The following is a 13,974-nucleotide window of genomic DNA, read 5'->3' on the forward strand; positions in this document are numbered from 1 at the left end:
ATGTTTATTCAGCTCGAAAAACATGCAGTGTTTACCGATGTATTGGAAAATTCAAAATGGCGGCCGACTGTCTGTTTAACACGGTAAGTTTGGGAAAAGATGTTATAAATAATAAACTAGACAAAATACTATTAAAAAACAACCGAATATATGTCAACTTATGTCACGGTAACATATATTGAGCGAATTTCTAACAGTATTTTGTCTAGTTTATTATTTATAATACTTTTTCCCAAACTTCCCCTCTCCGAGAGAGAGTCGGCCGCCATTTTGAATTTTCCAATACATCGGTAAACACTGCATGCTTTTCGAGCTGAATAAACATGTTACACTGAATAAAAACACAAAAAATATATCCAGTTAGGTAGAAAAGTAACTTATCTTGCCTTTGATAACATTTATTTGTTATATATTTGTTTTTTGATAACTTTTTCGAATCTATGTGTACAGCAATACAAACCCGAAACAATATATATACTTTTTATAGTTAATTGAAAGAGAATATTATTATTATCAGAAATAAACTAAACAAGATGTATTGTTGAAAGAAAAAAAAAACATTGGGTAATTTCGATGAATTCCTACAAATAATGTATTATTACTTAGGGCTAGCACAACAGCATATTCTTTTCATTGTTTTGACCCTCGAGTGTGTATCCGTTGATACCTTATATGCTTTTATATAGAGTGATGTGGTTCTCGGTTGATTAACTGTGTCGGATATATACTCGAGAGTCAAAACAATAATAAGAATATTCTGTTGTCATAGCCCTAACTATTACCGACAAATCGAAAGATATATGACTGTTTTTAGTTCGTAATTTCTTGCTTTTTGTTTTTATCAGCAATGTATTTGTAGAAAGCAGTACTTAAATATATGATTAGCCATCTCTTTTCATTGTCACGAGTCGAGGGAGCCCTTTCTTTATCAAGCTTTAAAGATTAACCTGAAATTGATAGGGGGTTATTACTGTTACCCTCTAAAATGACAGGAGGTCAGAGGTTGATAGGCAGTATTATACGTTGACCTCTTCCTTCGTTTTAGGAAAATAATTAGTCTAACCCTTTCTACTGTCGACTTAAGCTTTTGTAATGACACAGAATTTAAACTGATTTATATTGATTTTTTTTTTCTGAACTAGTTTTGAGCTGATACCAAAAGAAGGTGCAAAAAGGCAGACAATACTTGATTCAAGCAAAATTGAACATATTTTTAAAAATTTGCTGGATGGATGTAGGTCGTCCTACACTCGTGCGACCATGCCGTGAAGTCCACAGCAATACATTTCTTACCAACTGTGATCCTGAAGATGTGAGGCAAGTCTGAAGAGAGAGAGAGAGAGAGAGAGAGAGAGAGAGAGAGAGAGAGAGAGAGAGAGAAAGAGAGAGAGTCACAGTGGTCCATGCAAGGAACCCGACCAGATAGATAAATAGAATCTTTTTAATAGATATAATGCCACTGATTGGGGAGTTTGGCAGCAAGATGGTTGTTCACATGAAATTTAAATTTCTGCATATTGGTTAGGGTTTGGAAAATAGGAAATAGGAAGAGAATTCCAGAGGCAAATTGTCTGTCATTCGAATCCAAAAGAAGACAAATCAATGGTAAGCGGCTGTTGAGATAACACAAAGTTAATTTCCAATGGTTATCAAAAGATGTGGTGAATACTGGAAATTTATGGAGACTTGTCACTCAAACATAACTGTTAATGAACTAGTGATGATGAACTTTGTGGAACTCCTAGTGAGTAAATATGACTTTATTTAATATTTTTCCAAATAAAAAACATATATGGGAGTAGGGACTTACCTATAAGGTACTTTTCTGCCCAATTCCCTTATGTAATTCTTCTTCATAATAATTTGTACAGAAAAAAGGAGAAATAGACAACAGTAACATAGCAGCAAATGGAAATCAATATACTACAACATGCCGAAACTGTATACTCCTCACCAAATACAATAATACACACTACGCATACACATATACTCACACACATCTAGTTTGAAAAATAAAACCTTCACCATAAACAAATATAACTGTGATTCAGGATAAATCTATAATATAAAAGGGTAGTTGTCTTTATGTATGTTTGTATGTCCAGCAAATAGTAAAAACTTGCAAAACAAATACATACAAGGTTGGTATTTTCTTACCCCAGATGAATAATACGAGAAATTTAGAAAAAAAAAAAATTCATTCTTTGACCCCATACTGCCGCAGATTTCATCAAAGGAGGTTGGTTCTGTACTTAATAAAGGGATGTAACTCTGATGTTTTTTTAAATTAAGCAATTGATTCTCTTATGCCGACTCATTCCTAAGCTAATGTGACCGACTTTATTTCAACTGTAAAGTGTTCAACGATAAGAAACAAGTTTCTTAAAGGGGCTGACATAATTACTTACTATAATAATTATTAAATACCTTCAGACACTAGTGTTTCACCCTTGCAGGAATCATCAGTGCAGGATGTCAAGAGATTCAAATGGAAATAGTATTCTGACGAAATAAAAAAGGAACAAACCAAGTTATGTGTTCATCAACATTTCGTCTATATTGCGAGACTTCTACTGGATGAATGAAATTAAGAAAGCAAAACACCAGTGCAAGTATTTGAAAATATATTTTTGATGTAATGAAATATATAGCCCTGTTCCATTTCAGAAACGGAAAAAGTCGTTGGAATTAAAAAAAGAAAAAAAAGATCTTACTCTTTCACTATGCTATACCCCCCGCCTTTTTCATTAAAAAGGTTTGGCATATACAAGGGTTCCTTATTTATGCTTACCTACATATATTGATATAGACGTAAATTGATATCCAATTTGAAAAAAAAAAATTATCTCTGATACAAATACAATTGTGATTTAGGATAAATTAATAGATAAAAAAAACCCCATACATTTACAACTACGGATGGCAGTGATTGCTGAGAATGCAGTTAGGAGATTCGAAGTTCCTATCCGTCGCGGTTACCACCTGACGAAGGCCAGAGGAATAGTTGGTCGAAACATTGTGAATAAAAACAAACCAATAAAAGATGAAAAACAACAACTAATAAAGATGAGAATAATAGTCCGAAATAAAAATAAATTAATATATATAATGCTCATCTCAAAAATGAATTCCAATTAAGGAATAATATATATACCAATTGGTACAGACCCGACTATGGAAGATCAGATAATAAATAAACGTAGATTTATAAGATCAAAGAATCCAACCTTGATCGCCCTTTGGGGCCCGTGGCGCAGTTGATAGAGACGTTGAATCTCTACAGTTCCAGATGAAGATTGTTTGAAGATAGCGGTTTCAATCCCACCCAAAGCGTGCCAGAGGTTTACTTGACAACAACTATGGATGGCAGTGATTGCTGAGAATGCAGTTAGGAGATTCGAAGTTCCTATCCGTCGCAGTTACCACCTGATGAATGCCAGAGGAATAGTTGGTCGAAACGTTGTGAATAAAAACAAACCCATGAAAGATGAAAAACAACAACTAATAAAGATGAGAATAATAGTCCGAAATAAAAATAAATTAATATACATTTTTTTTTGTTTTTTTTTTTACATAGGCATCACCACTTATCAAGGTCAAGAGGTCACTCGAGGATATGGGTTAAAGAGTGTTCAGTAGAAATTGGACTAATCGTTAGTAATGGAAATTCGGTAAATTTGCTAACTTATATGGAATGGCTCATCAAAAACTTGTTTATGTTAGACTTGAAGACAACCATACTGTAGTCAGCTGGAAAGCAGGAAAACGGAAGACAATTTCATTGGCATGCAGTTCTAAGAAAGAAGCTTTGTTCATGGAATCTATATTTAGGTTTAGGCACAGATAAAGAGTGGGGGAAATTAGTGAGTGTTTTCTGCTAGAGGGGTGTTTCTTGTGAAAGTTTGGCAAGGGGGGGCATAGATTGGAGCTCAGTCGAGCACTTGCCATGAAAATGATAAAACAGAGACAAACTCGCAACATCTCTTCTGTGAGAAAGAGGTTGCAGGGAAGAGAAAAGGACACCTCCCCCTCCGAGTCTACGAAGTCTATTTTGAACTCTATCAAGGCAGGATAAGTCCTTTCTAGCAGCTCCTGCCCAGATGTGGCAACATTACTCCAAGCTTCAGACAAGGCATGAAGCTATTTGATGTAAGGAGCTAAAAAAAAATTCTACTTCAAGGTCAAAAACTTGCCAACGATAAGTGTTAGATGGAATAGATTCTGACTCAGAATACAGCAATTCTTCCCTCTTTGTCAGAAACATCGCTCATGGAATGTGAGGGCTAAAGGACAAAATAAAGGAAGCAAGAATTATACGACTGCCGAAAGTAAACCATATAAAAGGGACCAGAATGAACTGATAGGGAACTGACATGAATTATTTTCATAATTATTTAAAAGAATATAAATTGATTGTAAAACTAGCAGATATACCCTAGTGTATTTTTTTCTTTGTACAAAGAAATCATTTCAATTATTCATATTATTTAGATGTTTATATTGATTTTATTACATAACAAGATAACAAAGATATATTTCTTAATTTAGCCTTAGTAAAAGAGGAATCAATTTGCCGTCTATTTCTAGTGATAAATTTCTCTACGGTTTCTTATACAGTTCAGTAAATATGTGGGTGCTTTACAGGGTGACACAATAAAGTTGTCACCCTAAAGAAAACGATACTGCAGCTGTATTTTAAAACTTTTGAAAAAAATCAATTCAGGCAAGTTGATTATGTAGTAGAACTGACATCTATTCAATGTAACCGCCTTCAGCCTCGATGCAGGTCCGGAACTTTTTCACAAGTGCCGGCGGGAGCTTGAGGAATACTTGGCAGATGGCAGCAATCAGGCTGGCTTTGGTGTTGTGGGAGGTCATGTTGGTGATGTTCTTGACACATGACCAAACGAAGTAGTCCAGTAGGTTCAGGTTGGAGGGGCCAGTGAGAGAAGGACACTCCTTCTGAAGCCAAATCTGAGTTTCTTTGGACCTGTGGGTCGGCGCCGAGTTCTGCTGCTACACCCAGGGTCTGCCAACAGCCACCTGATTGCACCAAGGGATCACCACACTCTTCAGCACATCCAGATACACTTTGGTGCTGACTTTGAAGATGTGAGGTTGCATAATGTGGCCCTCACTTGAAACCACACCGAAAACCCATAACCGTGGTTGGAAACATTATTTTTATCACCCTGAATACGTTCCTGTTATTCGTGGCAATCCAGTGATGCATTTTGAGGCTGCTGGAAATGGTCCTGTTATAACTTGGATTGGTAGAGAACATGAGTTGTATGGTGGCACATCTCCAATCCTGCTCATTGAATAATGTGTCACTTTCAGACATGATAGAAGGCTCCTATTGCTCTTGGGATTTGTACACAACTGGCTAACTAGTAGATGGTCTGCAACAAGAAAAGAAAACCGGTTTTCATCAAACGGAAATGGAATCGTGTTGACAGTTTTATCGTTTCACCCTGTATTTTTACAGTGGAACCTCTCGATATGAAAGATTCTGTTTACAAAATTTTCAACTTACAAAACGTAGTGTAAAAATTTTTTTTGTCCCTGCATACAAAACCATTTTTTTTTTTTTTTTCAGGATATGAAAGATACGAAGTGAGAGAAAGACTATTTTTCAGGCACCTAATTCTTTGAAAATCTTTTTAAAATTTGGAGCTTTATTTGATTTAATGTTTTTTTTGTTTTTTTTTGTAATGTTCTGGAAATATTTGTCAATATTCATCTGAAAAACATCTTTTCTTGGATGTAAATTTTTTTCCTCTATTTACCATTCCTACCCACATACTTCTTAATTTAGCTTCAGCAAAAGGGGAATCGATTTTGCCTTCTATTTCTAGTGAAATACCGCGGCTTTCATTATCACCGCAAACACGTGGGTGCTTTATCACTTTTTTTTTCTATATTGTAAATTAGAAGTTTTGTTACCATGGTGATACCATTGGAGTACAGAGTATATCAAGAATGTGTATTCAATACGATAATGTATGGGATAATGTGAAGGTTGAGGACATGCATTGCATGAAGAGAAATGACATGTGATTGATACGATAGCTGTGTAATGTGAGTCTTAAGGACATGCTTAGATCTGACGACCTCCGAGGAAGATTAAATCTGGACAATATAACGTAATGTTTGCCAAGCTTTCATGAAAAACAGTCGTCTAGCTGAAACCACTATCGATAATTTCCCCCACTGTGGCTAAACCTTAACATGGATCCCATGCACAAAGCTTCTTTCTTAGAACTTGTGGAACTCTCTTCTATTTGCCTGCTTTCCAACTGATTACAATATGGTCGTCTTCAAATCCAACGTGAATAAATTCTTGATGAGCCGTCCCCTTAAGTAATCCAGTTTACTAAATTTCCACAACTAACGATTACTACAATATTGTCCCATTGACTACCATACACTCATTAACCTTTATCCTTGAGTGAGTGACCTCTGGGCCTTAATAAGTGGTGACTCCTTTGTAAAAAAAAAAAAAAGAGGAGACTTCTATATTATGGCCGCATCGAAAGTATAGATGGGAGCTCTAGGGTTAGTAGATGTAGAACAGTTGAGGCACGAGGTTCCTTTTACAGGGAAAAGCCAAGGAAAACATGGAAGGACGTGATAAGAAAGGACTTTAAGAAACAGAGTGATAATAAAGACCTGGCCAGAAGTAAGTTAGTTTGGAAAGTCAGTTGCTAAAAGTTGTTTGCATTCTCGCATGAAAACGGACATTGAACCAAATATGATGATGATGATGATTAAAATGAGGCTGAATGTAGCAATCTCCTGTTTTCAATATATATATATATATATATATTTTTTTTTACATTTTCACCCCAAACAAGGCACATAGCCACTTTGATGTAGGGGGCTACTATCAGGGGCAACAGCTACTAGGGTACTATGTAGGGAGTTGGGCAGCAAGATGTCAGTTCATGTTACACTTGAACTTCTGCATGTCAGTACAGTTGGGGAAGCAGGGACCTGGAAGGGAATTCCGAAGTCTAGCGATTCTAGGGAATAAACTACTGGAGTAGAACACTCTTTTACATCTAGGGATCTCTACTGTGTGAGGATGCGATTTAACTGCCTGTCGGGTTTATTGAGGGTGTTTACGTTGTGGAGGCACAAGTGCTTGCAGTTCATCAGAGCATTCACCATTAAAGTACTTGTAGAACAGGCAGAGGGACACAACATTTCGTTGATGGACAGAGGCTGAAGCTTAGATGACTGTTCAGGACCTATCAGGTTGGCAACTCTCTTTTGAACCTTGTCTAGGAGCGAGAGACTAGTAGCAGATGCACCAGCCCAAATATGACAACAATAAATTTAAAATGACTATGTATTTTAAGTTGTTAAAAGCTTAAATCGTAAGAACTCTTTACCAAAGGATGAATGTCTGTAGCATTAGCGAATCCAAAATGGTTTATTTGCCATAAAAAAATGAAAACAATTAAATATTATCTTTGTTTAATAGGAAAACTTACTTCTCCAACCCCTGCTGATTCGCCCCACCCTCCAATTCTCATTTCGTCTTTCTCTGGGGATTTATTGTTTGTTATTGTTGTGTAAGCCATAACATGCTGACTGGGTTTTCCCAGCTGAGCAGTTGGCATCCCTCAGAGTGACTCATAATTGCCCCCCCCCCAGTCTTTTTTTTTTTTTTATTCATTATCTCCCAAGGGTGTTCTCAACACCAAACAACTAGTAGAAGTGACACCCCTCCTCCATAAGCAATATAGAAAACAAAGCCGTGTATCATTCACACTTGTTTGTGCAAGGGATGCCGCCAATCGATTTATGATGACCAATTTCGATTTTTCTTTTACTAAAATTTTATGAGAAATAGGAACACACTTAAACTTGGCTATAGTTGCACGGAAAACATAATAACAAATCAAACATTTCTTTGGACAAGTTAATTTTCATTGGTTACTATTATACCAGATTGTTGGTAATAAAATTACGTACTTAGTTACAATTTATTTAAAGAATTACTTAGACTAACCAAGACAATCTGATAATATAAAACATGTTTTACTAATCACCAAAAAATTAAATTCACAAAGGGAATAACTCATATTTTAATTACTTTCAATCGATTTCATTGGTTACATATTCTTTTCACATGTAGTTATTTCAATGGCAAACATTTTATTTATGCAGACACTTGTGCCCCCACGACGTAGACACCCTCGACAAACCCGACAGGCAGCTAAATCCCACTCCCACATAATAGAGATCCCTAGATGTAAAAGATCTTTCTACTCCAGTAGTTTCTTCCCCAGAACCGCTAGACTCTGGAATTCCATTCCAGGTCCCTACTTCCCCAACTGTACCGACATGCAGAAGTTCAAGTGTAACATGAACTGACATCTTGCTGCCAAAATTCCAACATAGTGCCCCAGTAGTTGTTGCCCCTGATAGTAGCCCCCTGTGGCAATGTGCCTTGTTTGGGATGAAAATGTAATTAAAAAAAAAAAACGAAATAATTTGCCATTGTCACCATTTGTTACAACTGTAAATTTGGTTGATATATACATTTTTTTTCATATACTTTGCTCTTTATTTCTGTCTGTTCACTACTAAACAAAGAATACTTAATACATTTTATTCAATAAATACAATAATTAAACTTGACATTTACTTATAAAATTGCATTTTTAATGTGAATATTTGGTATACTACATGCATGATATTAATGGTTACTATTGTATCAGGTTGTTGGTAACATAATTGCGTACTTAGTTACAAAGATATTACGTAGATATTATGATTTCGACGTGATATAAAAAAAAGTTTTAAGAATGAGTGAACCGACCGGAAAAAAAGCCTTTTGCGGACATACACAAAAGTACACAAACACACATTTTCACTTTTATATATTTAGATTACGGTCAGTACATCAGTCGTTGATCTTGAAGGATGGAATGATTATTACTTGTCGAGGGTACTGTGTACACAGAGAATACACCATGATCCTTAAACTACATTCGATTTGGGTAGTGTTTACATAATGAATAACCAGGGATAAAGATTTGAAGATGCTAAGAACTTTTAGCAAACAAAAGTGACAGCATTCAATAAAGGGTTGATATGCCATAAAACATACAAAACAACGTTTTCTCAATTGTGAAGTTAGCGTCCACGTAGAATGATTCATTTACTCATTTCTTTATTTACCGTATATACTTGTGTATAAGTCGATCTTGTGTTTAAGTCTATGTGCGTTTTAAGACCACAAATTGTGTCATTTTAGGTATTACCTGTGTATAAGTCGACTGTAGATTCTAGACAAGTTAAATGAGCCGTCTCATGGCTATGTCTTGCACAGATAATTTCCGTTATGGTGTTTTTTTTTCTGTAAGACATAAATTGTTTCTCAGCATTTGTGAGTGATAATACGTGCATTTACGTAAGTGCGGTCTATTCGATTTTCATATATAGAACCTACTCGCTGCACACTTACATGCAATGAAGGCAAATGCTGCTAATCAGACATTCTGATTAATGACATGCTGTAAATTCCAGGCATAGTTACTGTTTTTAGATATAATTTATGTCACATACCATAATAACCTAAACGCATACATTGTACGAGCTGTAATATACCGTAATAATGTGAACGCATGCATTAAGTGTCATTAAATGTTGTCATTAAACTGATAAAACTTGTTGAACTTAGGAGAGAACACTACATTTCCTAACCTACTAAAAAAAAGTATCGTATCCTCACTGAATACATCATACCGAACTTAGGCCTATAGCCACGTCTAGAGAGTGAACATTGCGAGAGCTATTCCAATTATTATTAAGTCTCCCACTGAAAAACCGCACGTGTTTGCATGCTGGCAAACACATTGAAGTGGAGTTCAGAAGGAGTGCAATTAATTACTAGGATTACCGGTATATACTGAGCGCACAAACAAAATGGCGTTTTTATGTTATGATTGAGTGCTGATTTGCTCTTTAACAACATTTCCAAAAACATTAATTACGTATAAGTCGCCCCCCCCCTCCCAATTACCTTAAAATCATCTCTCAGAAATTCGACTTTTACACAAGTATATACAATATTTATTTATTTGTGGGCTCTTATCCTCATCTACATAACTGCTTTTGTTTCACCACATTTCGGCCAACTCATCCTCTGGTCTTCTTCAGGTGATTAACCGTGACAAGATAGGAATGCTGAGCCTTGTAACTCTATCCCCAATGGCTTGCTTTGGGTAGAATACTCACCTGGATCCATAGAGATTCAATACCTCTATCCACTGCAAAGATAGCGGTTTCAATCCTACCCAAAGCGGGTCAGAGGTTTAGTTGGCTAAAAACGTGGTGAGACAACAACAACTATGGAAGGCAGTAATTACTGAGGATAGTTACAAGACTCAGCATTCCTATCCTATCACGATTAATCACCTAAAGAAGGCAAAAGTATGAGTTGGTCAAAACGTGGTGAAACAACTATAAAGATGAGGATAACAGTCTACAAAAAAAAAAATAAAAAAAATAAATTACTCATTTCAAAGGATTCCGATAAAAAAAATAATATATAATACATCGTTTTTTCTTCCTCTCCTTATCTCTGCTCTCCCTCTTCTCCCCTCCTTCACCTTCTCCCCTATCCTTGTTTTCTATTTCTTTTCCTCTCTCTTCCTTCTCCCCCCCCGTTTCTCTTTCTCTGTCTTTGTTCTTTGTCATCATCTCTACAAAACTAACGACCATAGCTTTTCTGGTGAAGGGTATTCTCCACCCAAAAGCAGACATTTACTGATATCCGCCATCAGCCAGACACAAAGGCGATGCATTCAAACATTTATATGGATTTTTAAATCCATATTTTTATGTTGCACAAACGAATTACATTAATTTCTGATAAATCTTTTTAACTCTTACCATCCGAAACCGCATTCACTGGAAGTAATGTTCTTGTTTGACTATCACACAAAATATGTAATAAACCCAAAAGAATGGGATAGATAATTTTGTTTATAATTCTAACTTTCGGCAGCTTCATAACTCTCACTTTCCTTATTTTATCCTTAAGTCCTCACATTCCATGAGCGCTGTTTCTGACAAAGAGAGAAGAATTGCTGTTTTCTGGGTCAGAATTTATTCTATCTATCGTTGGTAAGATTTTGACCTTGAAGTACTATTTTATTTAGCTCTTTACTTCAAGTGGCTTCATGCCTTATGTGGAGCGATTTCCATTAAGAAAAATCACACATGACCTAATTAATAGAAAAAAAACAGTCATTATTATTAACCCCAATATAAAGTTAGCAGAAAAAAAAAAGATTTTACTCTAAATTAAACCAACAAGACAAGCCTGTCATGATAATGAAGAAGAAGAAGACAACTTTAGTGTGATTGTATTAAAATACTAGATCATTAATGAGATTTATTTTTCTATTCTACAGACCGCGACATAGATAATTAATTTTAATCTGTTATAATTTGCTACACTACTATTTATATGGACGCAGTTTTGTATGATTTCTTGTTTTTTATTAAGAAAATTCTCATTAGCTGTTATTATGTGGAAGAATTCCACAAAGTGCACAAATTACTATTTTTTCTTGTTATAATATACATAATATTGATCACTTTAATTCATAATGCATATTATTTTAAACTAATTTCCTAACATATTTAGCTTGTTTAAATCTATTTTTATTTCAATATCACACAAAATAACCATTTGTTTAAATTTATTTTTAAATATCGTTAAGACATCATAGTTGAAGAGAAGTAACTCTTGCAAGACCTTATGTTTTACATCCGTATAATAATAATTTTATCACATATTATTTAGATTCATCGGACTACTGTTCTCATCTTGAGTGTGATTTTCATGACGTTTCGGTCGATGTAACCTTCAACCTTTTTCAGGTGTATCTTGTCGAACTCTGAAATGTTTCTGTTGTGCATTTGGACTGAATTTCGAGTGGAACCCTTTATTTACTTCACGGAGTAGCGTGCTCTTGTTCCATCAGCTATGGCTGGTCCTAAGTAATTTGCAATCGTATTTTTCGGTCACCCACACTAAGGATTGAACCTTCAATATTCAGGAGAATATCACTTTTTACAATTGATTTTTCCAAGTACTCTAACCACTGGGCCACGGGTTAGTATTTATATGGTCATTTCTTTGGATTGATGCATTAACCACTAGTCTCTCATTTTTAGACAGAGTACAAATAAAGAGTCTCTAACCTAATAGCCCCCACATTGTCTGTCAATCCTCAGCCCCTGTCCTATCACAGCAGTGTTGCATACTTGTGCCTTTTAACATAACCAACTAACAACGTAGCAACTAGCACCAAAATCCTACTTCTTCGCTGTAGAAGTCCCAAGATGCCTGAAATGCAGGGACCCCCCGCTAGTCTTGAATAAATGTAAACAAAGCTAGAAGTGTGAACTTAATGATTTCATATTTAGAATCAGAAAATTCCACTAAAACTAGCTTCCTAGGAATCCTATTCTCCTTTTTAAGGTAGTGGTGGGATAACCCTCCCAGGTATTACTTCGAGTGAGAGGTAATGTAGTAACTGTACTGTTGTCATGGGATCATCTTCCCAGGAATTACCTTCTCCTTTTTTTTTTTTTTTTTTTTAAATAAGAATAGTGTTGTATCTTTTCTGTTTCCATACCATACCCACAGGCATTACCTTCTTCTTTTATGATGGGGAATCCTCCCAAGAGTTACCTCCTCTCTTTTGGAGGGGATATTGTAACATCAGTTCTGTTGTAATGATACCATCCTATCAGGCTTTATCTTCTCTTTTGGGGAATAGTGTATACCACCTCCTTTAGAGAGCAAAGGGGAAGAATTCTTCCAGGATAGAAGATACCATACTTTCTTTTCATTCAGCATGATACATTCCCATCAAGCATTACCTCCTCTTTAGGGAGAGTGGCAGTATGGTGTATGTTCGTTCCTTGCGATATCATCCTCCCAGAATTGCTTTCTCCTTTTGTTTGTGGGGACAGTAATGTGCTGTCTATTCTGTTGTAATGATATAATCCTCCCAGGCATCAGTTCCTTCTTTGTGGGGGGTCAGTGGATGTAGTTCATTCAACATTAACGGTGATTCAGTGGTTAACGACATGGACTGATAACCTGGGTGTCCCATGTTCGAATCCAGTTCCTTCCACAAAAATCACTTTCACTTAAGATGTTGGCAACTGTTACGGGGTCCCCTCTCCCTGTAAGTACCTGGTGTCTTTCTAGAAAGAATTCTAACTACGAAAATATCGGAGAAACCAATGCCAACAATAGAATCTTCGGATTCATACTAAATCAATGAATAAACACTATATTTTTTCAGCTAGTAAAAAAGCCACCATTCGCCCATACATGGAGTATTGTTGCCACATCTGGGCTGGTGCATCTACTACTCGTCTCTCCCTCTTGGATAGTGTCCCCCCTCCCCCCCCAAAAAGAGTCTTCAATAGGTTTCACTTTGTCAATTAAGCTTCAACCCCTGTCCCAGCGCCGTTATGTTGCATCTCTGTGTCTGTTTCACAAGTATTTTAATGGGATGTGCTCTGATGAACTCGTTGCATTTGTGTCGCATCGATGTACATATCCCCGACAAACCTGCTTAGCAACAAAATCACACCCCTTCACTGTTGAGTGTTGAGGTCTCCAAATGCCAGAAAGCTTTCTACTCTAACTGTTTCTTCCCCTCGAACAGCTGGACGTTGTAATTCCCTTCCTGCCACCTGTTTCCGTGACTGTACTGATATGCAGAATTTTAAATGTAATGTAAACCAACATCTTGTTAATCTTTCCTAGGTATGATCCCAAATGGTAGCTCCTCTATATTCAAGTGGCGATATGCCTTTTTAGGGGTGAACATGAGTAAAAATACATGAATAAATAAAATACTAAAATTGTTTGTTCCCCCCACCCCCCAAGACCTGTAGACTTGTGGAACTCTCTTCCTGCTGACT

General features: G+C 36.1%; 1 protein-coding gene across 2 annotated transcripts in view; it reads left to right on the top strand.

The window, feature by feature from the left end:
• LOC145263799 (uncharacterized) overlaps nucleotides 1-13,974 on the top strand; it is a 1,000,930-nt gene that overhangs the window by 218,682 nt on the left and 768,274 nt on the right. The gene's annotated exons all lie outside the window — the stretch shown is intronic.

This window comes from Euprymna scolopes, chromosome 39 (assembly GCF_053919585.1).
Source record: "Euprymna scolopes isolate OS-2025 chromosome 39, ASM5391958v1, whole genome shotgun sequence".
Taxonomy (NCBI): Eukaryota; Metazoa; Mollusca; class Cephalopoda; order Sepiida; family Sepiolidae; genus Euprymna; species Euprymna scolopes.